This window comes from Ranitomeya variabilis, chromosome 5 (assembly GCF_051348905.1).
Source record: "Ranitomeya variabilis isolate aRanVar5 chromosome 5, aRanVar5.hap1, whole genome shotgun sequence".
Classification (NCBI taxonomy): domain Eukaryota; kingdom Metazoa; phylum Chordata; class Amphibia; order Anura; family Dendrobatidae; genus Ranitomeya; species Ranitomeya variabilis.
In genome coordinates, this window is record NC_135236.1 from 528,443,423 (window position 1) to 528,469,970 (window position 26,548).

Consider the following 26,548-nt stretch of genomic DNA (forward strand, 5'->3'; position numbering starts at 1 on the left):
GCCGCGCGTGCGCAGATGGATATCGCGGCGGCCATTTTCCTGAAGCCGCGGCCAGCAGAGCGCCGCTTCTGCACACGCGCGGCCAAAGGAAGATGGCCGCGCCCACCGATCACCAATGCAATAACGAACACCGCGCTATTTTAAATCCCCTGGAAGAGGATTCGGGACCTTGGGCATGCGCACACCACTACGCCACCAACGGAAAACTACGCCAAATCTGGGTGAAGACACCACGCCCATGCGACCTGACCAGCCTGATTGACAGGCGAAAACGGAGACTTTGCAAAGTTATTTCGGCAACTTAGGTGGGTAATAAACGCATAACACACACACTAATGTAACGCCCACCTCTGCCCCTATTTAACGCTATTTTTATCCCATCTTCCAAAAACGTGGTGACAGGTTCCCTTTAATCATAATCACAGATGGAGATTCTTTACTGTAAGAGCAGTGAGACTTATGGTACTCTCTGCTACATAATGTAATGATTGATTTACTACTAAAATACAAGCAGGGCCTGGATGCTTATTTGAACTCAATGGACTTAAGTCCACACTTCATAACTTTTGAAGAACATAAAGGACAGATAAAGCGCGCCGAGGCAAATTTTGACCACCTTCCTGGACACACCCCAATTCATGCCCATTTACAATTTCTTTCTCCACTGGCAGGAGGAGATGTCAGAGGGAAAATGTTAATGAGGGACATTCAGCAGACGCCCGAGGGTGTAGACCCAGATCATCGACTGTCTGCTGTATGCGGGACAGTTGGGACTAGAGACGAGCGGATAGATTCACAGGTCTCTACTCCAGTGTGCAAATCTGTGTGTGAATCTGTAATGTTCCAGCGTCCTTGGAGCAGCTTTTGATTAGTTCGAGCTGTGTAACGTTCTCTGTTGTGAATTTACCTTTTGGCTCCCTCTAGTGGTTACTAGTGATTTTGACTCTGGGTATGTCATTCATCCCTTGTATGCTCACCTGGGTCGTTAGGTCAGGGGTGTTGCTATATAAGCTCCCTGGACCTTCAGTTCAATGCCTGGCAACGTTGTAATCAGAGCTAATCTGTTGTGCTCTTGTCTACTGATCCTGGTTCCTGCTAAATTAAGCTAAGTCTGCTTTCTTGCTTTTTGCTATTTGTTTTTGTTTGCATTTTTGTCCAGCTTGTACATAATCTGTATCCTAACCTTGCTGGAAGCTCTAGGGAGGCTGGAGTTCTCCCCCCGGGCCGTTAGACGGTTCGGGGGTTCTTGTATCTCCAGTGTGGAATTTTGTTAGGGTTTTTGTTGACCATATAAGTTATCTTACTACATTCTGCTATTAGTAAGTGGGCCTCTCTTTGCTAAACCTAGTTCATCTCTGTGTTTGTCATTTCCTCTTACCTCACCGTTATTATTTGTGGGGGGCTTGTATCCGACTTTTGGGGTCTATTCTCTGGAGGCAAGAGAGGTCTTTGTTTTCCTCTTCTAGGGGTAGTTAGTCCTCCGGCTGGCGCGAGACATCTAGCGACCAACGTAGGCATGTTCCCCGGCTACTTCTAGTGTTGGCGTTAGGAGTAGTTATATGGTCAACCCAGTTACCACTGCCCTATGAGCTGGATTTTTGTACGTCGCAGACTTACTTGTTCCTCTGAGACCCTCGCCATTGGGGTCATAACAGTTTGCCAGGCCAGTATTAAATGTTAAATGCATTGCAGAAGCGGGATTATAAGAAAGAAAGTTCTGAGTTTTTTTTTTCTCTCTCTCATTTTTTTTTCTTTTCCCCTTTACCTCTGAGTGGCTTGTGTTTGCTGCAGACATGAATGTCCAGACCTTGATTACAAGTGTGGATCAGCTTGCTGCTCGTGTGCAGGGCATACAAGAGTATGTTATCAGAAATCCTGTGTCAGAACCTAAGATACCGATTCCTGAACCGTTTTCCGGAGACCGATTTAAATTTAGAAATTTCAGGAATAATTGTAAATTGTTTTTGTCCCTGAAACCCTGTTCATCTGGAGACTCCGCTCAGCAAGTAAAAATTGTTATTTCTTTTTTACGGGGCGACCCTCAGGATTGGGCTTTCTCGCTGGCGCCAGGAGATCCGGCATTGGCTGACATTGATGCGTTTTTTCTGGCGCTTGGTTTGCTTTATGAGGAACCCAATCTTGAGATTCAGGCAGAAAAAGCCTTGCTGGCGATGTCTCAGGGCCAGGACGAGGCTGAAGTGTATTGCCAAAAATTTCGGAAATGGTCCGTGCTGACCCAGTGGAACGAGTGTGCATTGGCTGCAAATTTTAGAAATGGCCTTTCTGAAGCCATTAAGAATGTGATGGTGGGTTTTCCCATTCCCACAGGTCTGAATGATTCTATGGCCCTGGCTATTCAAATCGACCGGCGGTTGCGGGAGCGCAAGACCGCAAATTCCCTCATGGTGTTGTCTGAACAGGCACCTGATTTAATGCAATGTGATAGAATCCTGACTAGAAATGAGCGGAAAATTCATAGACGCCAGAATGGCTTGTGTTACTACTGTGGTGATTCTACACATGTTATCTCAGCATGCTCTAAACGTCTTACTAAGGTTGTTAGTCCGGTCGCCATTGGTAATTTGCAACCTAAGTTTATTCTATCTGTAACTTTGATTTGCTCACTGTCATCGTATCCTGTCATGGCGTTTGTGGACTCAGGTGCTGCCCTGAGCCTTATGGATCTGTCATTTGCCAAGCACTGCGGATTTGTTCTTGAGCCATTGGAAAATCCTATCCCTCTTAGGGGTATTGATTCTACGCCATTGGCAAAAAATAAACCGCAGTTTTGGACACAGGTTACCATGTGCATGACTCCCGAACATCGGGAGGTAATACGTTTTCTTGTTCTGCATAAAATGCATGATTTGGTTGTTTTGGGTTTGCCATGGTTACAGACCCATAATCCAGTCTTGGACTGGAAGGCTATGTCAGTGTCAAGTTGGGGCTGCCATGGAATTCATGGAGATTCCCTGCCCTTGTCTATTGCTTCTTCTACGCCTTCGGAAGTTCCGGCGTATTTGTCTGATTATCAGGATGTCTTCAGCGAGTCTAAGTCCAGTGCACTGCCTCCTCATAGGGAATGTGACTGTGCAATAGATTTGATTCCTGGCAGTAAGTTTCCTAAGGGGAGACTGTTTAATCTGTCGGTACCTGAACATACCGCGATGCGTTCATATATCAAGGAGTCTCTTGAGAAGGGGCATATCCGTCCTTCTTCTTCCCCTCTTGGTGCGGGATTCTTTTTTGTGGCCAAAAAGGACGGATCTTTGAGGCCTTGTATTGACTATCGGCTTTTAAATAAGATCACTGTCAAATTTCAGTATCCTTTGCCGCTGTTGTCAGATTTGTTTGCCCGGATTAAAGGTGCCAAGTGGTTCACCAAGATAGACCTTCGTGGTGCGTACAACCTTGTGCACATTAGGCAGGGCGATGAATGGAAAACCGCATTCAATACGCCCGAAGGTCATTTTGAGTACTTGGTGATGCCATTTGGGCTCTCTAATGCCCCTTCAGTTTTTCAGTCCTTCATGCATGACATTTTCCGGAAGTATCTGGATAAATTTTTGATTATCTGGATGATATTCTGTTTTTTTCTGATGATTGGGACTGTGGAGCAGGTCAGGATGGTTTTTGAGATTCTGCGTGAAAATTCTTTGTTTGTAAAAGGCTCAAAGTGTCTCTTTGGTGTACAGAAGGTTCCCTTTTTGGGGTTCATTTTTTCCCCTTCTGCTGTGGAGATGGATCCAGTCAAGGTCCGAGCTATTCATGATTGGACTCAACCCTCGTCAGTTAAGAGTCTTCAGAAGTTCTTGGGTTTTGCTAACTTCTACCGTCGTTTTATCGCAAATTTCTCTAGCGTTGTTAAACCGCTGACGGATATGACCAAGAAAGGCTCTGATGTAGCTAACTGGGCTCCTGCTGCCGTGGAGGCTTTCCAGGAGTTGAAACGCCGATTTACTTCGGCGCCTGTTTTGTGCCAGCCTGACGTCTCACTTCCCTTTCAGGTTGAGGTGGATGCTTCGGAGATTGGGGCAGGGGCCGTTTTGTCGCAGAGAGGCCCTGGTTGCTCTACTATGAGGCCTTGTGCCTTTTTCTCTAGGAAGTTTTCGCCGGCAGAGCGAAATTATGATGTGGGCAATCGGGAGTTGTTGGCCATGAAGTGGGCATTTGAGGAGTGGCGTCATTGGCTCGAGGGTGCTAAGCATCGTGTGGTGGTCTTGACTGATCACAAAAATTTGATGTATCTCGAGTCTGCTAAACGCCTGAATCCTAGACAGGCCCGCTGGTCATTGTTTTTCTCCCGTTTTGACTTTGTGGTCTCGTATTTACCAGGTTCTAAGAATGTGAAGGCCGATGCTCTGTCTAGGAGCTTTGTGCCTGATGCTCCTGGAGTCGCTGAACCTGTGGGTATTCTTAAGGAAGGAGTTATCGTGTCTGCTATTTCTCCAGATCTGCGACGTGTGTTGCAGAGATTTCAGGCTGGTAGGCCTGACTCTTGTCCACCTGACAGATTGTTTGTGCCTGCTAGATGGACCAGCAGAGTCATTTCCGAGGTTCATTCCTCGGTGTTGGCAGGGCACCCGGGAATTTTTGGCACCAGAGATCTGGTGGCCAGGTCCTTTTGGTGGCCTTCCTTGTCAAGGGATGTGCGGTCATTTGTGCAGTCCTGTGGTACTTGTGCCCGAGCTAAGCCTTGTTGCTCTCGTGCCAGCGGGTTGCTCTTGCCCTTGCCTGTCCCGAAGAGACCTTGGACACACATCTCTATGGATTTCATTTCGGATCTTCCGGTGTCTCAGGGCATGTCTGTCATCTGGGTGATATGTGATCGTTTCTCCAAGATGGTCCATCTGGTTCCTTTGCCTAAGCTGCCTTCCTCTTCTGATCTGGTTCCTGTGTTCTTCCAGAACGTGGTTCGTTTGCACGGCATTCCTGGGAATATTGTGTCGGACAGAGGATCCCAGTTTGTTTCCAGGTTCTGGCGATCCTTTTGTGGTAGGATGGGCATTGATTTGTCGTTTTCGTCCGCTTTCCATCCCCAGACTAACGGACAAACGGAGCGAACTAATCAGACTCTGGAGGCTTATTTGAGGTGTTTTGTCTCTTCTGATCAGGATGATTGGGTGACCTTCTTGCCGTTGGCTGAATTTGCCCTTAATAATCGGGCTAGTTCCGCCACCTTGGTTTCGCCATTTTTCTGCAACTCTGGTTTCCATCCTCGTTTTTCCTCGGGACATGTGGAGCCTTCTGACTGTCCTGGGGTGGATTCCATGGTGGATAGGTTGCAGCGGATCTGGAGTCATGTGGTGGACAACTTGAAGTTGTCACAGGAGAAGGCTCAGCGTTTTGCCAACCGCCGCCGCGGTGTGGGTCCCCGACTTCGCGTTGGGGATTTGGTATGGCTGTCTTCTCGATTTGTTCCTATGAAGGTCTCCTCTCCCAAATTTAAGCCTCGCTTCATTGGTCCTTACAAGATATTGGAAATCATTAATCCTGTATCCTTTCGCCTGGATCTTCCGGTGTCGTTTGCCATTCACAACGTATTTCATAGGTCCTTGTTGCGGCGGTACGTTGTGCCTGTGGTTCCTTCTGCTGAGCCTCCTGCTCCGGTGTTGGTTGAGGGCGAGTTGGAGTACGTGGTGGAGAAGATCTTAGATTCTCGTCTCTCCAGGCGGAGGCTTCAGTACCTGGTCAAGTGGAAGGGCTATGGTCAGGAGGATAATTCCTGGGTGGTCGCCTCTGATGTGCATGCGGCTGATTTAGTTCGTGCCTTTCACGCCGCTCATCCTGATCGCCCTGGTGGTCTTGGTGAGGGTTCGGTGACCCCTCACTAAGGGGGGGGTACTGTTGTGAATTTACCTTTTGGCTCCCTCTAGTGGTTACTAGTGATTTTGACTCTGGGTATGTCATTCATCCCTTGTATGCTCACCTGGGTCGTTAGGTCAGGGGTGTTGCTATATAAGCTCCCTGGACCTTCAGTTCAATGCCTGGCAACGTTGTAATCAGAGCTAATCTGTTGTGCTCTTGTCTACTGATCCTGGTTCCTGCTAAATTAAGCTAAGTCTGCTTTCTTGCTTTTTGCTATTTGTTTTTGTTTGCATTTTTGTCCAGCTTGTACATAATCTGTATCCTAACCTTGCTGGAAGCTCTAGGGAGGCTGGGGTTCTTGTATCTCCAGTGTGGAATTTTGTTAGGGTTTTTGTTGACCATATAAGTTATCTTACTACATTCTGCTATTAGTAAGTGGGCCTCTCTTTGCTAAACCTAGTTCATCTCTGTGTTTGTCATTTCCTCTTACCTCACCGTTATTATTTGTGGGGGGCTTGTATCCGACTTTTGGGGTCTATTCTCTGGAGGCAAGAGAGGTCTTTGTTTTCCTCTTCTAGGGGTAGTTAGTCCTCCGGCTGGCGCGAGACATCTAGCGACCAACGTAGGCATGTTCCCCGGCTACTTCTAGCGTTGGCGTTAGGAGTAGTTATATGGTCAACCCAGTTACCACTGCCCTATGAGCTGGATTTTTGTACGTCGCAGACTTACTTGTTCCTCTGAGACCCTCGCCATTGGGGTCATAACAGTTCTCTGTGCGTCCTACTCATCTCTAGTTGGGACTTGTGGATTATTTATGCTACATGTGAACAAGAAAAATCTTTATTAAGTATGAGAAAAAACAAATTTAATAACAATAAATGAATACTAGATGAATGTAGTAGCAGAGTGTTCAGTATGTTGGTGTAGCTGTGTCCAGTAGGTGGGTGTAGCTGATAAATCCTGAGAAAATGGTATAGTATGTGTATCCCATGTATTGTGACATGAAATATCAAGCAAATGAATTATACTATATATAGTTTAAACCAGAGGTTTACATACACTATATAAAGACACATATGCATGTTACTCTATGAGCCCCCCTCATAGACTACTCTGCAGCCCCCTCATAGAGTATACTGCAACCCCCTCAGAGTATAATGCAGCCCACTCAAGAGCATAATGCAGCCCCCTCAGAGTATAATGCAGCCCCACCCCCACAAACACACACAGTATAGTGTAGCCCCCTTCACACATAGTGTAATGCAGCCCCCCACACATACAGTATAATGCAGCCCCCTCAGAGTATAACTCAGCCCCACACACAGTATAATGCAGGCCCCACCTCCACACAATATAATTCAGCCCCCCAACAAACACATGCAGTATAGCACAGCCCCCACACACAGTATAATGCAGCCCCCTTCACACACAGTGTAATGCAGCCCCCCCCACACAGTATAAAGCAGCTCCCTCAGAGTATAATGCAGCCTCCTCAGAGTATAATGCAGCCCCTGAGTATAAAGCTGTCCCCCAGAGTATAAAGCAGCCCCTTCAGAGTATAATGCAGCCCTACACACACAGTATAATGCAGCCCCCCCACAAACACACAGTTTGGTGCAGTCCCCCCACACCCAGTATACTGCAGTACCCCCACACACACTATCGTGCAGCAGACACACTATAATGCAGACAGACACACACACTATAATGCAGACATGCACACTATAATGCAGACACACACACACTATAATGCAGACAGAAAGACAGACATACGCACTATTATGCAGACAGACAGACACACACATGCACTATAATGCAGACAGACAGACTGACACACACTATAATGCAGACACACACACACTATAATGCAGACACACACACTATAATACACACACACAACACTTACCTCTCCTTGTCCCCCTGCTGCTCTGACTTCTGCAGAGCATCTCAGCGTCTCATCAAGTCCACTGCTGAAACACGCTGAGTCACAGGCAGAGGGGGAGTGATGGAAAAGGGAGCGTCACATGACGCTCTCTCCTCCATCACTGCTTTCAACTTTATCGGCATCTATGATGCTGATAAGTTGAATGCATGATGTGGGGGGAGGCGGTGCAGGGCCTTTTACTTATGGACCCCACAGCGGCCACTGGCTGGAGGCCCCTGGAGGAGCGGGGGGACCCTAGGCGGCTGTCTGGTTTGCCTTTCCCTAATGCTGGCCCTGTCTCATACTTAATAAAGATTTTTGTTACTAATGGCCCTCTTCTTTTGGGTGTGATTTCACATTACTCCAAAATTGGGTTGAGTAATTTGTTTGAAGTGCCATTTTCTATATACCATGGACATTATTAGATTAATACACATGAGCAAGGTATAAATGTCCAAGCAAAGTGGTTGTGATACAATGAAATCTCCACCTCATGTGGTTTAACCCCTTAGTGACAGAGCCAATTTGGTACTTAATGACCGAGCCAATTTTTACAATTCTGACCAGTGTCACTTTATGAGGTTATAACTCTGGAACGCTTTATCGGATCCCGCTGATTCTGAGATTGTTTTTTCGTGACATGTTGTACTTCAAGTTAGTGGTAACATTTCTTCAATATTACTTGCGATTATTTATGAAAAAAATGGAAATATGGCGAAAATTTTTAAAATTTTGCAATTTTCAAACTTTGTATTTTTATGCCCTTAAATCAGAGAGATATGTCACAAAAAATAGTTAATAAATAACATTTCTCACATGTCTACTTTACATCAGCACAATTTTGGAAACATTTTTTTTTTTTGTTAGGGAGTTATAAGGGTTAAAAGTTGACCAGCAATTTCTCATTTTTACAACACCATGTTTTTTTTAGGGACCACATCACCTTTGAAGTGATTTTGAGGGGTCTATATGATAGAAAATAACCAAGTGTGACACCATTCTAAAAACTGCACCCCTCAAGCTGCTCAAAACCACATTCAAGAAGTTTATTAACCCTTTACGTACTTCACAGGAACTAAAACAATGTGGAAGAAAAAAATGAACATTTTACTTTTTTTTGCAAACATTTTACTTCAGAACCATTTTTTTTAATTTTCACAAGTGTAAAAACAGAAATTTAACCACAAATTTTGTTGTGCAATTTTTCCTGAGTACACCGATACCCCATATGTGGAGGTAAACCACTGTTTGGGCGCACCGCAGAGCTTGGAAGTGAAGGAGCACCGTTTGACTTTTTCAATGCAGAATTGGCTGGAATTGAGATCGGATGCCATGTCGCGTTTGGAGAGTCCCTGATGTGCCTAAACAGTGGAAACCCTCCACAAGTGATACCATTTTGGAAACTAGACCCCTTAAGGAACTTATCTAGATGTGTGGTGAGCACTTTGAACCCCCAAGTGCTTCACAGAAGTTTATAACGTAGAGCCGTGAAAATAAAAAATCTCATTTTTTCTACAAAAATGATCTTTTTGCCCCCAAATTTTTATTTTCACAAGGGTAACAGGAGAAATTAGACCACAAAAGTTGTTGTGCAATTTCTCCTGAGTACGTCGATACCCCATATATGGGGGTAAACCACTGTTTGGGCGCACCCCAGAGCTTGGAAGAGAAGGAGTGTCGTTTTACTTTTTCAATGTAGAATTGGCTGGAATTGAGATCGGACGCCATGTCACGTTTGGAGAGCCGCTGATGTGCCTAAACAGTAGAGACCCCCCACATATGACACCATTTTGGAAACTAGACCCCTTAAGGAACTTATCTAGATGTGTGGTGAGCACTTTAAACCCCCAGGTGCTTCACAGAAGTTTATAACGTAGAGCCGTGAAAATAAAAAAATCGCATTTTTTCTACAAAAATGATCTTTTTGCCTCCAAATTTTTATTTTACCAAGGGTAACAGGAGAAAATGGACCCCAGAAGCTGTTGTACAATTTGTCTTGAATACGCCGACACCCCATATGTGGGGGTAAACCACTGTTTGGGCGCATGGCTGAGCTCGGAAGCAAAGGAGCGCCATTTGACTTTTCAATGCAAAATTGACTGGAATTGAGATCGGACGCCATGTCGCGTTTGGAGAGCCCCTGATGTGCCTAAACAGCAGAAACTCCCCAAAAGTGACCCCATTTTGGAAACTAGACCCCCCATGGAACTTATCTAGATGTGTAGTGAGAACTTTGAATGCCCAAGTGCATCACAGAAGTTTATAATGCAGAGTCGTGAAAATAAAAAATATATATTTTTTAACAATAAAGATTTTTTAGCCCCCAAGTTTTTATTTTCACAAGGGTAACAAGAGAAATTGGACCCCAAAAGTTGTTGTCCAATTTGTCCTGAGTATGCTGGTACCCCATATGTGGGGGTAAACCACTGTTTGGGCGCACGGCAGAGCTCGGAAGGGAAGGAGTGCCATTTTGGAATGCAGACTTTGATAGAATTGTCTGCGGGCGTTATGTTGCCTTTGCAGACCCCTAATGTACCTAAACAGTAGAAACCCCCAACAAGTGACCCCATTTTGGAAAATAGACCCCCCAAGGAACTTATCTAGATATGTGGTGAGAACGTTGAATGCCCAAGTGCTTCACAGAAGTTTATAATGCAGAGTAGTGAAAATAAAAAATATATTTTTTTCCAACAAAAAAGATTTTTAGCCCCCAAGTTTTTATTTTCGCAAGGGTAACAGGAGAAATTGGACCCCAAAAGTTGTTGTCCAATTTATCCCGAGTACGCTGATGCCCCATATGTGGGGGTAAACCACTGTTTGGGCGCACGGCAGAGCTCAGAAGGGAGGGAGTACCATTTGACTTTTTTAGCGCAAAATTGGGTGTCGTGTTTGGAGACCCCCTGATGTACCTAAACAGTGGAAACCCCCCAATTCTAACTCCAACCCTAACTCCAACACACCCCTAACCCTAATCTCAACCCGATCCATAATCCTAATCACAACCCTAACGATAATCACAACCCTAACCCCAAAACAGCCCTAATCTCAACCCTAACCATAACCCTAATCAAAACCCTAAATCCAACACACCCCTAACCCTAATCCCAACCCTAACCCTAATCCCAACCCTAATCCCAAACGTAACACTAATCCCAACCCTAATCCAAACCCTAACCCTAATCCCAACTCTAACCCTAACTTTAGCCCCAACCCTAACTTTAGCCCCAACCCTAACCATAACTTTAGCCCCCGTCGTCACAAAAAAAGTTCAATGTAACCTTTTTTTTGTACGTCGCGTCCGCCATTTCCGCGGATGCGTGGCCGTAACTCTGCCCCCTCCTCCCCAGGACATAGACTGGGTAGCGGATGCGTTGAAAAACTGCATCCGCTGCCCACGTTGTGCACAATTTTCACAACGTGCGTCGGTACATCGGGCCGACGCATTGCGACCGCCCCGTACCGACGCAAGTGTGAAAGAAGCCTAAGGCTACTTTCACACTAGCGTCGTACTCGGCCCATTGCAGTGTGTCGGGCCGACGTACCGACGCTAGCGTTGTAAGCGCCGCACAACGGGTGCAGCGGATGCTGTTTTTTCAACGCATCCGCTGCCCCATTGTGAGGTGAGGTGCGGGGAGGCGGGGGCGGAGTTCCGGCCACGCATGCGCGGTCGGAAATGGCGGACACATCGCACAAAAAAGTTACATGTAGTTTTTTTTGTGTCGACGGTCCGCCGAAGCACGACGCATCCGTCGCACGACGGATGCGACATGTGGCAATCCGTCGCAATGCGTCGCTAATGCAAGCCAATGGAGAAAAAACGCATCCTGCAAGCACTTTTGCAGGATGCGTTTTTTCTCCAACGACGCATTGCGACGGAAGCCAAAAAACGCTAATGTGAAAGTAGCCTAACCCTAACCCTAGCCCTAACCCTAACCCTAAATTTAGCCCCAACCCTAACCCTAACCCTAACCCTAACTCTAACCCTAACCCTAACTCTAACCCTAACCCTAACCCTAACTCTAACCCTAACCCTAACCCTAACCCTAACTCTAACCCTAACCCTAACCCTAACCCTAACTCTAACCCTAACCCTAACCCTAACCCTAATTTTAGCCCCAACTTGTCTTCTCCTGCCGGCCGGCAGATGGCAGCAGATGGCGGGCACACTGCGCATGCGCCCGCCATGATGAAAAAGCCGGCTGGCAGGAGAAGACAGAAGAAGACCCAGGGACCCCGGGTGAGTATGATAGGGTCCCCGAATCCCCCTATTTCTCTGTCCTCTGATGTGCGATCACATCAGAGGACAGAGAAATAACTGATCGCTTTTTTTTTTTTTTTTTGCGGTCGCCGGTAAACTGTTAATTACCGGCGATCGCAAAGCAGGGGTCGGTGCAAACCGACCCCGATCATGTTCTTTGGGGTCTCGGCTACCCCCGGCAGCCGAGACCCCAAAGAACATCCGGGTGCCGGGCGGCGGGCGCACTGCGCATGCGCCCGCCATTTTTTCCCGGAAAAAAGATGGCGGCGCCCATCGGGAGCCACGAGGAGCACCGGGGGAGATAGGTGAGTATTGGGGGGCTATTGGGGGCCATCGGGGACCACATTTCTCTGTCCTCAGATGTGCGATCACATCGGAGGACAGAGAAATTAAACGGCAAATCGCGTTTTTTTTTTTTGTTGCGACCGCCGGTAAACGGTTAATTACCGGCGATCGCAACTCGGGGGTCGGTAAAAACCCCCCGAATCATGTTCTCTGGGGTCTCGGCTACCCTCGGCAACCGAGACCCCAGAGAAAATCCGACTCTGGGGGGCGCTATTCACTTTTTCCACAGCGCCGTTAATTAACGGCGCTGTGGATTAAGTACCCTTAGCGGCCGCCGTTAAAAGGCGTATCGGCGGTCGTTAAGGGGTTAAAGACGCTGCTCAACTCTGCAGTTTTGGTGCATTCTTTCTCTATAGGCTTCTTCTGAAAAAATTGTATGAAAAAATGAAAAAACCACTGTTGCATTTTTATGCGCAGAATAAAAGCTTTTCTGTACTATTAAAAAAGCATTAAAGGGACTGTGTCACCTGAATTTGGAGGGAACAATTTTCAGCCATAGAGGCGGGGTTTTGGGGTGTTTGGTTCACCCTTTCCTTACCCGCTGGCTGCATGCTGGCTGCAATATTGGATTGAAGTTCATTCTCTGTCCTCCGTAGTACACGCCTGCACAAGGCAATCTTGCCTTACGCAGGCGTGTACTACGGAGGACAGAGAATGAACTTCAATCCAATATTGCAGCCAGCATGCAGCCAGCGGGTAAGGAAAGGGTGAATCAAACACCCGAAAACCCCGCCCCTATGGCTGAAAATTGTTCCCTCCAAATTCAGGTGACAGAGTCCCTTTAAAAGCTCTACTTTATATCTGCCTCAAAAATTGTATCTTATAAACAGGGAAAATATATAAAAGTAACACAGCAAACACATATTAATCAGAGGTTGTTTTTGTGTTGCATGATGCGGACACCTGCAGAAAAAAAAGCAGCAGAAAGATTTTTTATGGGTTTATTATTTTTTATGAGTGCATTAGAGAAAAAATAGCAATCACGCAATTTTTTACATCATTTACAGATCCCCATAAATAATCTGATCGCTCTGTTGTACAAATTGTTACAATTACAGGGACACCAAATATGTCAATGTTATTTGATTATTTGTGATGTTCATTATTTAAAAAAAAAAAAAAAACGCATCATCAAGAGTTTTCCATTATTATTTTTTAGTAATTTTATAGGAAGAAAAAAATCTCTTATTCTCCCTCTAGAATACAAATACACAGAAATACTTTGCTGTGTACAATGTATCTCTATGTAATCTTTTTGTGGAGTCAGAGCCTGCAATACAGATCAAGTATACAAAATTCTCCCCATTACTTCATCAGAGATTGTGGCTCAGTAGCTTAAGTTTCTGCCTGTAATGTTGTGGTTGTGGGCTTGAGAACTGGGGAGACTTGGAGAAAAAAAAATTACATTTTTGTAATTTCTTATTGTTTTTACTACTTTTATACAAAAATAAAAAAAAAATCTTCACTTTTTTGGAAGTGCATTGAACAGCAAGGTGGATTGCTGCTGAGGGGAGAAAAAAAAAAATCTTTAAATCTTCAGCTTAGCGACTGTGATCGAGCTGAGTGTGGCCTGAGTGTAAGGCTACTTTCACACTAGCGTTTTTGGCTGCACGTCGCAATGCTTCGTTTAGGAGAAAAAACACATCCTGCAAAGTTGCCCGCAGGATGCGTTTTTTCCCCATAGACTAACATTACCGACGCATTGCGACGCAGTGCCACACGTCGCAACCGTCATGCGACGGTTGCATCGTGTTTTGGTGTACCGCCGCCACAAAAAAATGGGGGTTGGGGGTCACTTGGGGAATAGTGATCACAAAATAATAAGTTTTCATGTATCCTTTAATAAGATGTGTAGTAGAGGGGTTACAAGGACACTAAGGTTCAGGAGGGCAAATTTCCAACGGATGAGAGATGATCTTGGTGCAATTAACTGGGACGATATCCTGAGACATAAAAATACACACAGAAAATGGGAGACGTTTATTAGCATCCTGGATAGGACCTGTGCACAGTATATACCGTATGGGAATAAACATACTAGAAATAGGAGGAAACCAATATGGCTAAATAGAGCTGTAAGGGGCGCAATAAGTGACAAAAAGAAAGCATGTAGAGAATTAAAGGAAGTAGGTAGTGATAAGGCATTAAATAAATACAGAAAATTAAATACATTCTGTGAAAAGCAAATCAAGGCAGCAAAAATTGAGACAGAGAGATTCATTGCCAGAGAGAGTAAAAATAATCCCAAAATATTCTTTAACTACATAAATAGTAAGAAACTAAAAAATGACAGTGTTGGCCCCCTTAAAAATAGTCTGGGTGAAATGGTGGATGAGGATGAGGAAAAAGCCAATATGCTAAATGACTTTTTTTCATCAGTATTTACAAAAGAAAATCCCATGGCAGACAATATGATCAGTGATAACACAAATTCCCCATTAAGTGTCACCTGCTTAACCCAGCAGGAAGTACGTCGGCGTCTAAAAATCACTAAAATCGACAAATCTCCGGGCCCGAATGGGATACACCCCCGAGTACTGCAGGAACTAAGTACAGTCATTGATAGACCATTATTTTTAATCTTTAAAGACTCCATAGTAACAGGGTCTGTACCACAGGACTGGCGTATAGCAAATGTGGTGCCAATATTCAAAAAGGGGACAAAAACTGAACTCGGTAATTATAGGCCAGTAAGCTTAACCTCTACTGTGGGTAAAATCCTGGAGGGCATTCTAAGGGATGCTATACTGGAGTATCTGAAAAGGAATAACCTCATGACCCAGTATCAGCACGGGTTTACTAGGGATTGTTCATGCCAGACTAATTTGATCAGCTTCTATGAAGAGGTAAGTTCCGGACTGGACCAAGGGAACCCAGTGGACGTAGTGTATATGGACTTTTCAAAAGCTTTTGATACAGTGCCACACAAAAGGTTGATACATAAAATGAGAATAATGGGGATAGGGGAAAATATTTGTTAGTGGGTTAAGAGCTGGCTCAGGGATAGGAAACAAAGGGTGGTTATTAATGGAGCACACTCGGTCTGGGTCGCGGTTAGCAGTGGGGTACCACAGGGGTCAGTATTGGGCCCTCTTCTTTTTAACATATTTATTAATGACCTTGTAGGGGTCATTTAGAGTAGAATTTCAATATTTGCAGATGACACTAAACTCTGCAGGGTAATCAATACAGAGGAGGGCAATTTTATATTACAGGATGATTTATGTAAACTAGAAGCTTGGGCTGATAAATGGCAAATGAGCTTTAATGGGGATAAATGTAAGGTCATGCACTTGGGTAGAAGTAATAAGATGTATAACTATGTGCTTAATTCTAAAACTCTGGGCAAAACCGTCAATGAAAAAGACCTGGGTGTATGGGTAGATGACAAACTCATATTCAGTGGCCAGTGTCAGGCAGCTGCTACAAAGGCAAATAAAATAATGGGATGCATTAAAAGAGGCATAGATGCTCATGAGAACATAATTTTACCTCTATACAAGTCACTAGTGCGACCACACTTAGAATACTGTGCACAGTTCTGGTCTCCGGTGTATAAGAAAGACGTAGCTGAACTGGAGCGGGTGCAGAGAAGAGCGACCAAGGTTATTAGAGGACTGGGGGGTCTGCAATACCAAGATAGGTTATTACACTTATATATACTAGATTCCTTGATAGGGCGTTGATCCAGGGAACTAGTCTGATTGCCGTATGTGGAGTCGGGAAGGATTTTTTTCCCCAATGTGGAGCTTACTCTTTGCCACATGGTTTTTTTTGCCTTCCTCTGGATCAACATGTTAGGGCATGTTAGGTTAGGCTATGGGTTGAACTAGATGGACTTAAAGTCTTCCTTCAACCTCAATAACTATGTAGCTATGTAACTGAGTATACGGGGACTATAGAATTATATTTTTATATAATATATATATATATGTATATATACAATGTATCTCTATGGACATGTAAAATTGCTTTTGGGTTCATTGTCGGCAATAGAGGTCAAGATTACCAAATTCTCTGATCTACATAACTATAAGCCGTGGCTCATTGATAGGGCTGTAACTTGCAAGTTTGAGTCCTGGGGAGACCGAACAAAGGAAGGAGAAGCAGTGAATATTTAATTTATGCTCTGAACAGAGAGATGTGTGGCCCCTGAGGAGGAGGAGCTACACAGTGATGAAGACGTCGGAATGAAGAGAGGTGAGCATAGAAGCCTGGAAACAAGCGTGACAGAATGTGGGAGAGTACCACTGATTCCGGGAAGGTTGAGAGTTAGGCTTAAGTCTACCTTAAACCACGAAACTATGTATTAATATAATGTTATGGTGGAAAGACATTCGCAATGATCTTAAAGATATCTGGGAACTGTTTTAGGGGCAACTCTAAATATGGATAACATGAACAGGCTTGACACTAACCTCAATATTTACAAAATCACAGGCCTTCAGCCTTTAACCCCTGTAAAGGTATCTTATCTTGCAAAATGACCCACAGGGTTGGCTGCTGTTTTTCACTTTTTCACAAGTACAAAATATTCATGACAGTTGACATCTTAGATAATTCACAAGGTCAATACATTCCATGCTCAAACAAATTGCAAAACACCCAAGAGCTACAGCTCAGACTCTAAAGGCCTCAGTTAACATGTTATTTGTTAACATTCATGACAGTATAGTTAGAAGAATAATGACAAGTATGGCTTGTTTTGAAAGATAAAAGCCACTCTTTTGTAAAACATCTGGCACAATGTAATATGGACAGATGAGACTAAAATGGAGGGGGTTTTGCTATAATGCCCTGTGCCATATGAAGCAAAAACTAAACCCAGCATTTGAGCACAAACAACTCATACTGTCAAACATGGTGGTGGAGAAGTGATGATTTGGGCTTGATTTACTACTATAGGACCTGGTCATCTTGCAGTTATAAAGTCAGCCATTAAGTTCGCTATATACCAAAACAATGCTAAAGCTTTTGAGTACATGACTTAGCCAAAAAAGGGAAATGCAGCTGGACAGAGATCACAAACACTCCAGCAAATCTACAACAGAATAGTTGAACAAGGACAGAATCAAGGTGTTGCAATGGCCTAGTCAAAGTACAGACTTCTAATAATAGAAATGCAATGGCAGAATTTTTTTGTGTTACATTTAAAATAAATATCTGTAGCATTTTTTTTTTCATATTATGATATTTTTAGATATAACATTGGCCTCTAGGTCATTTTTAGGACTTTCAGGAAGAGTTTTCACCCAGCTGGTTATCAGCAGAGGCAGGATTACAATGACAGCTGAAACCTCTAAGCACAAAGGGATCCCCCATTCACAATAGGCAATGTCAGAGCTGATTCTGCTGCCTCACCCCTTGCACATTGTTCATTGTGGCTAACGTCCATGTGTTGTTTCTTGAAACAACAGGCATTTAGAGTCTAAAAAGAACCCAGAGTCTAATTTTCTTTTTTTTATTGAAGCTTAAATCAAATTATAAAATGAAAAAAAGAAAAAAATACACATATAACAAAACCCTCATTTAAACAGTAAACCCTTTTCTAATAGCTTTCCTATAAGCATTTTTTGATAGACTAACAAACTTATACACATATATTACTGCAATTTATTGCTGGCATATGTGGTCTACAAGCTACTGATTTATGAGGGTTACTTCATTTTTCACTCACTGTTTTGCACTATGGCCTAGTTTTTGTTAAATAATGACATAGTGGAATTTGTCTTGTGTTGTTGCTTATCTGAGGTTGCAGTTATCTAACTATCAGCCTTTTAAAAGGAAATCTGTCACCAGGCTTTTGCCACCTAATCTGAGAGCAGCGTAACGTAGAGACAGAGACCACAATTCCAGTGATGTGTCACTTACTGGGCTGCTTTCTGTAATTTTAACAAAATGATTGTTTTATCACTAGAAGACTAATTAACCTGCTGTCAGGTAGTCTAACCACTTTCCCAACACTGATTGGCAGCTTTCTGCCTATGCACAGTGTACACAGAAAGCTGACAATCAGTGTTGTAGGTGAGGTTATACAGCATTTACAGAGCTGATGATTTTATAAAAAATACAACACACAGCCCAATAAGTGACACACAGCTGGAATCAGGGTGTCCGCACCAGCATTATACTGCTTTTAAATAGGGTAGCAAAACCCGGTGACAGATTCCCTTTAAGGATGATATGTTTATGTCCTGATATATAAAATAATAAAATAGAAAGATGGTTGCACTTAGTTTTTCTCACAATGGTAACTGCCATGGATAGTGGCTATAGCTGGTGATTTCAATCTACAGTACACAATGTCAATGACAAGTTGACCATAATCAGAGAACAAGCTAGAACGATTTTATAGGGATAATTAAGCCATAAGTCCAGCAAATGTCAGACTCACAGCAAAACAGCAGGTCATTTTCAAAAAAATCAGAGTTGATATGGTTCCTGTAGCAGTTCTTTAGGATTTTATGTAAAGCTTGTAAAAGTAGTCACACATAGAAAGCTTCAGAGTGCTGTATCATCTTGCTTAGTGTTGTCCATTGGAAATAATAAGATTCCAACAGTACTTTTTCCACAGCAGACTTGCATTTACTCCTTGAAACGTATGGTAAGGAGCGGGGATATTCCTAGAGACACCTAATATAAATAAGAAATGATCATGTGACATGTCTCATGTAGGGCAATCAACCCCAGCAGTAAAGCTGAAAACAGATCTGTGATCAGGATGCATAAAGAAATGATATTGAAAGGTCCATTACATGGTGCTGAAAAAGAGAAAAAACATGAGCCAACCCCTGCAGCACAACATTTTTGCATAAATAAGCACAATGCAAGTGATCTTCGCTGCAGGTGCTAGAACAGGTAACTCCTGAACACTTGTGGCGCGAAACACATTAATCTCACAGAGCTCTTCGGTAAAATGCTGCCAGTGTTGGCTCATGTGCATTTCCCCTCCCATTAGTCTTCAGCAGAATGGTGCCAGTGGCGGTGCATGCACAGACTGAGATCGCAGCTTGTCATTGAGTCCAGATCTAAATCTGCACAAGCCACAGCCAGCTCTCCACTGCCTAATTGGGGGAAGCCGGCTGTCAGTCAGCATGACACCAGTAGTCCCACCCCGTCAGCAGGAAGAGAAGCTGCTGTTGTGATGGAGAGTAGCTGAATCTCTGGCAGGAGCGGTCAATGACAGGCGTCGGGTACAACAGGCAGGTAGTTGCCTCTGTTAGTAACTACATGCCTTTTTTTTAGTCCCGAATATCTTCCTTAAACAAATTGTAAATATTCCCACCAACAACCTGAATTCTTTAACTCAGCATTACTACTAACATATTGCGACAAAGTCACTGGTAAAGTGCTGGAGGGGAGACATGTTTCACTATGCCTAATGGCCTCAGTGATATAAAACCCAGAGTTTTTCCTCCAGCACACTAAGTGTGGTGAGGGGTTAATCTAATTTACATAATGGTCTGGCTTTTATATGGACATCCATAGAGGGGTGTTGTGAACTCTGTTTTTGGGCTCCCTCTAGTGGTCACAAGCGGTACTGTGTAGTGTTGTCTTTCTGCAGGTTGGCAGCATCAGCTGGTTCATTATCCTTGGTTGGTTTCTTATTTAGCTCACCTGGATACTTAGTTCCTTGCCTGCTCTCAATTTATTCAGTGCTCTTCAGATTCCTTGTGACTACCTTGCTCCCAGTCTCTCCAAGACAAGCTAAGTTTTTGTTTGATCATTTTTTGATTATCAGCATTTATTATGTTTTTAGTCCAGCTCACTAAAATGTGATTTCCTTGCTTGCTGGTTGCTCTAGGGGACTGAGTTTCTCCCCCCACACCGTTAGTTGGTGCGGGGGTTCTTGAAATCTCAGTGTGGATATTTTGTAAGGGTTTTTTACTGACCGCACAGACCCCTTTACTATTTTCTGCTATCTAGTATTAGTGGGCCTCATTTGCTAAATCTGTTTTCACCCCTGTGTATGTGCCTTCCTCTTACCTCACCGCTATTATATGTTGGGGGCTTCTATTTCTTTGGGGATTATTTCTCTGGAGGCAAGAGAGGTCTTTCTTTCTCTCTAGGGGTAGTTAGTTCCTCAGGCTGGCTCGAGACGTCTAGGATTTTTTAGGCACGTTCACCGGCTACTTCTAGTGTGTTTGGATAGGTTCAGATTTGCGCTCAGTCCAGTTTGCCACCTCCCTAGAGCTTGTCCTATGTATGTTACTTAGCTGGAGTAATTTGTGATCCTCTACCACTAAGGATCATAACAGAGGGGGTAGGAGGATGTCCACCTTATTGTTATGGCTGCAACCGCAGACACGGCCAGGCCGACACCTGCGTCCCAAGTGGGAATGGAATGTGGACCCACTAGACCACATAGAGTAACCTGGACCTACCCAGACTAGTGAAGGGCAGCGAGCAGGGTCTGTGGCAGCTGAGCAGGTGGCAATATGCAGAACTAGATTACACCGCACAACTTCAGGTATGAAGAAACAAAGTTTACTAAATTAAATCATAGTCCATATACAAAATATAATGATGCCAGGATCCTGATTCCACACATCAAGGAATGGTACACGTCTCAGGATAAGACAGTTGGAGTGCACTACCCAGGTTAATACGATTAATCCCCAATCCCCACAGCTTTAAGCGTGCCCTAAAAACACATTTGTTCAGACTGGCCTACCGCCTCAATGCATTAACCTAACTATCCCTGTGTGGCCTATTCACAAAACTTAAACCATAATCAGGTTCCTCACATCATGTTCTCATACACTTTATGCAGTTAATAGCCTCTGTGTCTGTACTGTTACATATTTAGGCTGTTAACTGGTTCATGCAGCTTTATATGAACACCCAATTCTTACACTATGGCTGGTCCGAACAGCGAAAGCAATTGTTACCATACACCTCTCGTGTCTCCCCTTTTTCCTCATAGTTTGTAAGTTTGCAAGCAGGGCCCTCATTCCTCTTCGTATCTGTTTTGATCTGTGTTTGTTGTTATGCTGTAATGTCTATTGTCTGTACAAGTCCCCTCTATAATGTAAAGTGCTGCGGAATATGTCGGCGTTATAGAAATAAAATTATTATTATTATAACTGACGAAGGCAGGAGGACATCACGGGTTGATGCAGTCGAGGGTTATCTGGCACGGGCATACTAGGACGGCCTCTCTCTCAGGCCTCAGGCATAGCACAAGCTCAGAAGAACATCAGAGACCAACCTCGGACAGACTTCAGTCGGTGGCAGGGGTCATCATGGGTTGATGCAGTCCAGGGTCATCTAGCACGAGCATACTAGGATGGCCTCTCTCTCAGGCAGGCCTCAGGTGTAGCACAGGCTCAGCAGGAGAACATCAGACACCGATCCAGGATAGACGTCATCACAGGGTGGACCCCAGGGAACAGATGGAACATCAAGTGACAGGCAAGACATCAGGACACAGACTAGACATCAGGACAACAGGTCATCAGGACACAGGCTGGAAATCTGGACACAGGCTAGACCTCAGGACGTCAGACCCAGATTGGACATCAGGTCATAGGACACAGGCTGGACATTTGGACACAGGCTGGACCTCAGGACACAGGCTGGGCATCAGGACACAGGCAGGAGATCATGATATCAGGACTCAGGCAGGGCATCAGGACATCAGGAACACCGGAAAGACATCTGGGACACAGGCGTGGCAGCCCAGGGCATCGGAGAGATATCTGGGCCACAGGCGTGGCAGCCCAGGGTATCGGTTACATGAGGACATCAGTGGTAGCCCAGGGCATCGGAGATATCTTGGTCACAGGCGTGGCAGCCCAGAGCATCAGTTACATCAGGACATCAGGGATACCAGATAGACGCCTGGGACACTGGCATGGCAGCCCAGGTCATCGGCTGGGACACGGATGGCACAGGACCAGGCAGCGGTGGTCATCAGGCTCCTAGCTGTCAGGCTCCGGGCATCGGACCTAGGAAGGAACTCAAGCAGAATGGTGCAAGCACCACCGGATTGGACCTGGGCCGGACGGGGTTAGCCCGGCATAGCAGGCTGAGCACAGCATAGTAAAAGCAAGAACACCAGACTTCATCTCTAAAAGATGAGCCCAGGAAGTTCACAATCACTGGGTACAGGGTGTAAGACACAAAAGGACTTCAGGAACATAACACAGAGGACACAGTTCAGACAGGGTCAGGTACTGGATATGCTGCTTCCAGGATAGGCGGATCTGGGTACTCTGCCCCCAGAACAGGCAGAAAAACAAGATACTAACAGATCTGGGTACTCTGCCCCCAGAACAGGCAGAAAACAGGTATCAGCTCTCCCAGAACATACTGCAGACACAACGGGAGCTAGATACCTCACACGCAAGGCAAGACTCAGAAACACAATGTAATGCTCAGGCAACGCCCAACAGGAAAGAGAGTTTATATAGGAGCTGCCCCTCAGTGATAGGTTGAGGAAAGCAACACATGCACACACACAAACCTTAATAAAATCAGGGTAGGTGTGGCCGTGCGCACCCTAAACACAAACAGAAACAATTACAGCCCAGACAGCACAGGAACTGTGGCTTAGTGAACCTGGCAGCGACTGCTAGCTTGAACACATGTGGAAAGTCATGCCCCAGCTGCAGAGGACCTTGTGTTATGATCCTAGTGGCTTGGATCACAAAACAGACTAGCTAAGTTTATGAACATAGACACGAGCTCTAGGGAGGTGGTAACTGGACTGACCGCAAACCTGATCCTAACCAACACACTAAAGGTGGCCGGTGAACGTGCCTAAAATCCTGGACGTCTCGACGCAGCCTGAGAAACTATCTACTCCTGGAGGGAAAGTAAGACCTCACTTGCCTCAAGAGAAATCACTCCAAAGATAAAGGAAGCCCCCAACAAATAATAACGGTGAGGTAAGGGGAAAACACAACCGTAGAAATGAAAACAGATTCAGCAAATGAGGCCCGCTAATACTAGATAGCAGAAGACAGATAGGGAACTGTGCGGTCAGTAAAAAACCCTATGCAAAATATCCACGCTGAGAATACAAGAACCCCCACACCAACTAACGGTGTGAGGGGAGAAACTCAGCCCCCTAGAGCTACCAGCAAGCAAGGAAATCACATATTAGCAAGCTGGACAAGAAACAAAAATAAACCAAGAAACATATGACCACTGATGGTCAAAAAATGAACCAAGCAAAACTTAGCTTCTCTTGAAGTGACTGATAACGAAGGACTGCAGGAGCGCTCCAAAATAGCACTGAAGACATTGACAGCAGGCAACAACTGAGAGTCCAGGTGAACTAAATAGGAAACCAGCTAAGAGATAACGAGACAGCTGATCCTGCCTCAGACCTGCAGAATGACACAAAGAACCACCAGAGGGAGCCCAAAGACAGCACTCACACAGTACCAGTTGTGACCACAAGAGGGAGCCCAAAAACAGAGTTCACAACAACCTTGCAACCCGCGAACAGCTTCCACAGCAGCAGCCAGGGACCGCACATGCAGGTGGTCATGCAGCAGAGAAAAGACATCAAAGCACATGTACAGCTACACAGTGGCACAGGTAACAGACTACAGAATCCCTGCAAGTTAGGGGGAGGGGAGCAAAGGGTTAAAGCAGAGACATGAAGAGTAACGCAGAAGAAACAAGGTATAAACCCATCGGCGTAATACTTATCTCCACCCCAGGGTGTGTTCTGGGACTTAAGTAGCTGGCCTTCAAAGGCAGCAGTGTTCAGTGTCTGGAGAGAAACACTCTAGAGAATTTGCTGTGCTGGAACAAACCTGAACCATGTATGTGTTCTGCTAGTAGTGAGCAGGAGGAACCCTGCTCTCAGAAGGGCTGTGCTTTCTGCTACCATTTTGTTTTGTTTACCTGGTTTCCCAGAGGGCTGTATTTGTTTTACTACACCTTGGTTTATGCTGCCAATAATAAACCAAAGGAAGTTATTAAAGCCACTGTGTTCACATGTCTACCTCCGTGTACAGCCACATGAACCGATCTACCACAATATATTAAAGGGAAACTGTCATCAGATTTATGATGACCAAACCATGACTAGAATAAGTCAGACAATGATTGTGACTGCAACCAGATACATTTATTCTGAAACTCTGCAGCACTTCTTAATAAACACACTTTGAAAAGGCAACTGGTAACTATGGGACTGATTCATGAAAGGTTTTACGTCAGAATATTAGCATAACATGCTTTAAAAAGTTGCAAAACTTTTTTGTGGAGTTGTGCAAAAGTGTTGCAAATGTTGGCGGTTTCACTGCAATTTCAAGCAGTTTTGCCAAAAAGGGCAGAGATGGGGAGGAGTTGGGGCACGGCTGCGCCCATCTACGAATTTCATTAAAAATGGCGGAGTTTCTTTCTCCATAAATGCTACTCCAGTCTCTTTCATAGAGGTGGTGCCGGACTGGTTTCAGCCACTGCTCAGTATACAGTGTAACTGCGACACCAGCACTGACTGACAGCCGGCTCTAATGCTCATCTGCTGTCAGTCATTGCTGGGGCCACAGTTACAGCAACTATTTTCTATACACACCCCTCCGACTAAAAGAGCAAGCTTGCCAGGGGGAATAAAGTTCCTTTACTCACGGCAGCGAGGCCCTCAATGTGGGCACCGCACGGTGTCAGAGCACTATCAACCTGCAGATTAACCCCATATCTTCAGGTTAATAGCAATATTTTACATGACAGGTTACCTTTAAGTAGCAGGCACTTCTTAATGAATTTGGCACATCATGCTCCAGCAAACCTTTCATTAAAACTGGTGTGTGCAATGCCAATCTTAATGAACGTGGCCCAAAGTGTCTCAGCTGACTAGTCCAAGGAGGGTTAACCTGGGAGTGGGGTAGTTAGAAGTTGGCCCGGGAATTGCCATGTACTAGTCAACCGAGACACATAGTTATTGGGTGGCCTTTCAAATTATGTTTATTCTTAAATGCTACGGTGTTTCAGAACAAAATATATCTGGATGCAGTGGTGCAGTCAGTATCTGATTCATGCTGCCTGTAATTAGAGAGGCATGAATCAGATGATAAGATCCACTTACTCTTAGGCATCATTTGGTTATTGGAATAAAAATATCCATGCAGCCGGACCACAGCCGATAGCAAGGCGTTTACAACACCTACGGGGATGATATATTATTTGCATAATGTTATTCTCCTAATAAACTGCTCGTACAGCTACACATTTAAAATGGTAAAACAAGTGGATATGTGAATAAATTGTATACTTACAAATCTGCAGCCAAACACTGTGCTATCTCCATATATTTACTACATGTACATGCGAGAGTATACACCAGAAACTAATGTTAGTGTGGGCATTTATTTACCGGAAAGCTGATATTATACTGCCATCTAGTGGTTGAAGAATATATAGCTGTATAAGTGAAATATAATAAACAATGTTTCCTCTGGAAGACTCATCCTGTGGGGTATTTTATAAGTATAAAGACGTATAAATGGGACAAGTGCAATGCGAGAAAACATAACAATGCACAATGTTATTCAATGATCACCGCTCATCTGCAAGATTTTTCTCAGCTCTAATTAGACTGAGGAAAAAAATCACAGGATGCAAGAATCAGTTCGCAGTTGCCAATGCAAGCCTATGGGTGTGGGGAAAAAATCAGATGCCACTCAGACCATGTGTGTGTTGTCCGATTTTTACACACGCATCTCAAAGGAAACCCGACATTTCATCAGCCAACTACAGCAAATTCACAGCCGGAACTGTCAGAAATGATAGAAAGAAATCAGTGAGATATGTAGTTAGTACAGCGTGTGTGTGGCTTAATGTTTTTAGCTAATAAATTAAGAAATTTATTTGATTATTGGGCTAAATATGGCTAAACACCCTCTAGTACCACATGAAAGGCCAGTGTGCCAGTTATATGTAGGGGGCTTGTGACATTATAGTCTGCAAGTTATCTTTATAATCTATCTATCGATCTATCTATCCCATATCTATCTATCTATCTATCTATCTATCTATCTATCTATCTATCTATCTATCTATCTCTCTCTATCCCATATCTATCTATCTATCTATCTATCTATCTATCTATCTATCCCATATCTATCTATCTATCTATCTATCTATCTATCTATCTATCTATGTATCCCATATCTATCTATCTATCTATCTATCTATCTATCTATCTCATATCTATCTATCTATCTATCTATCTATCTATCTATCATCTATCA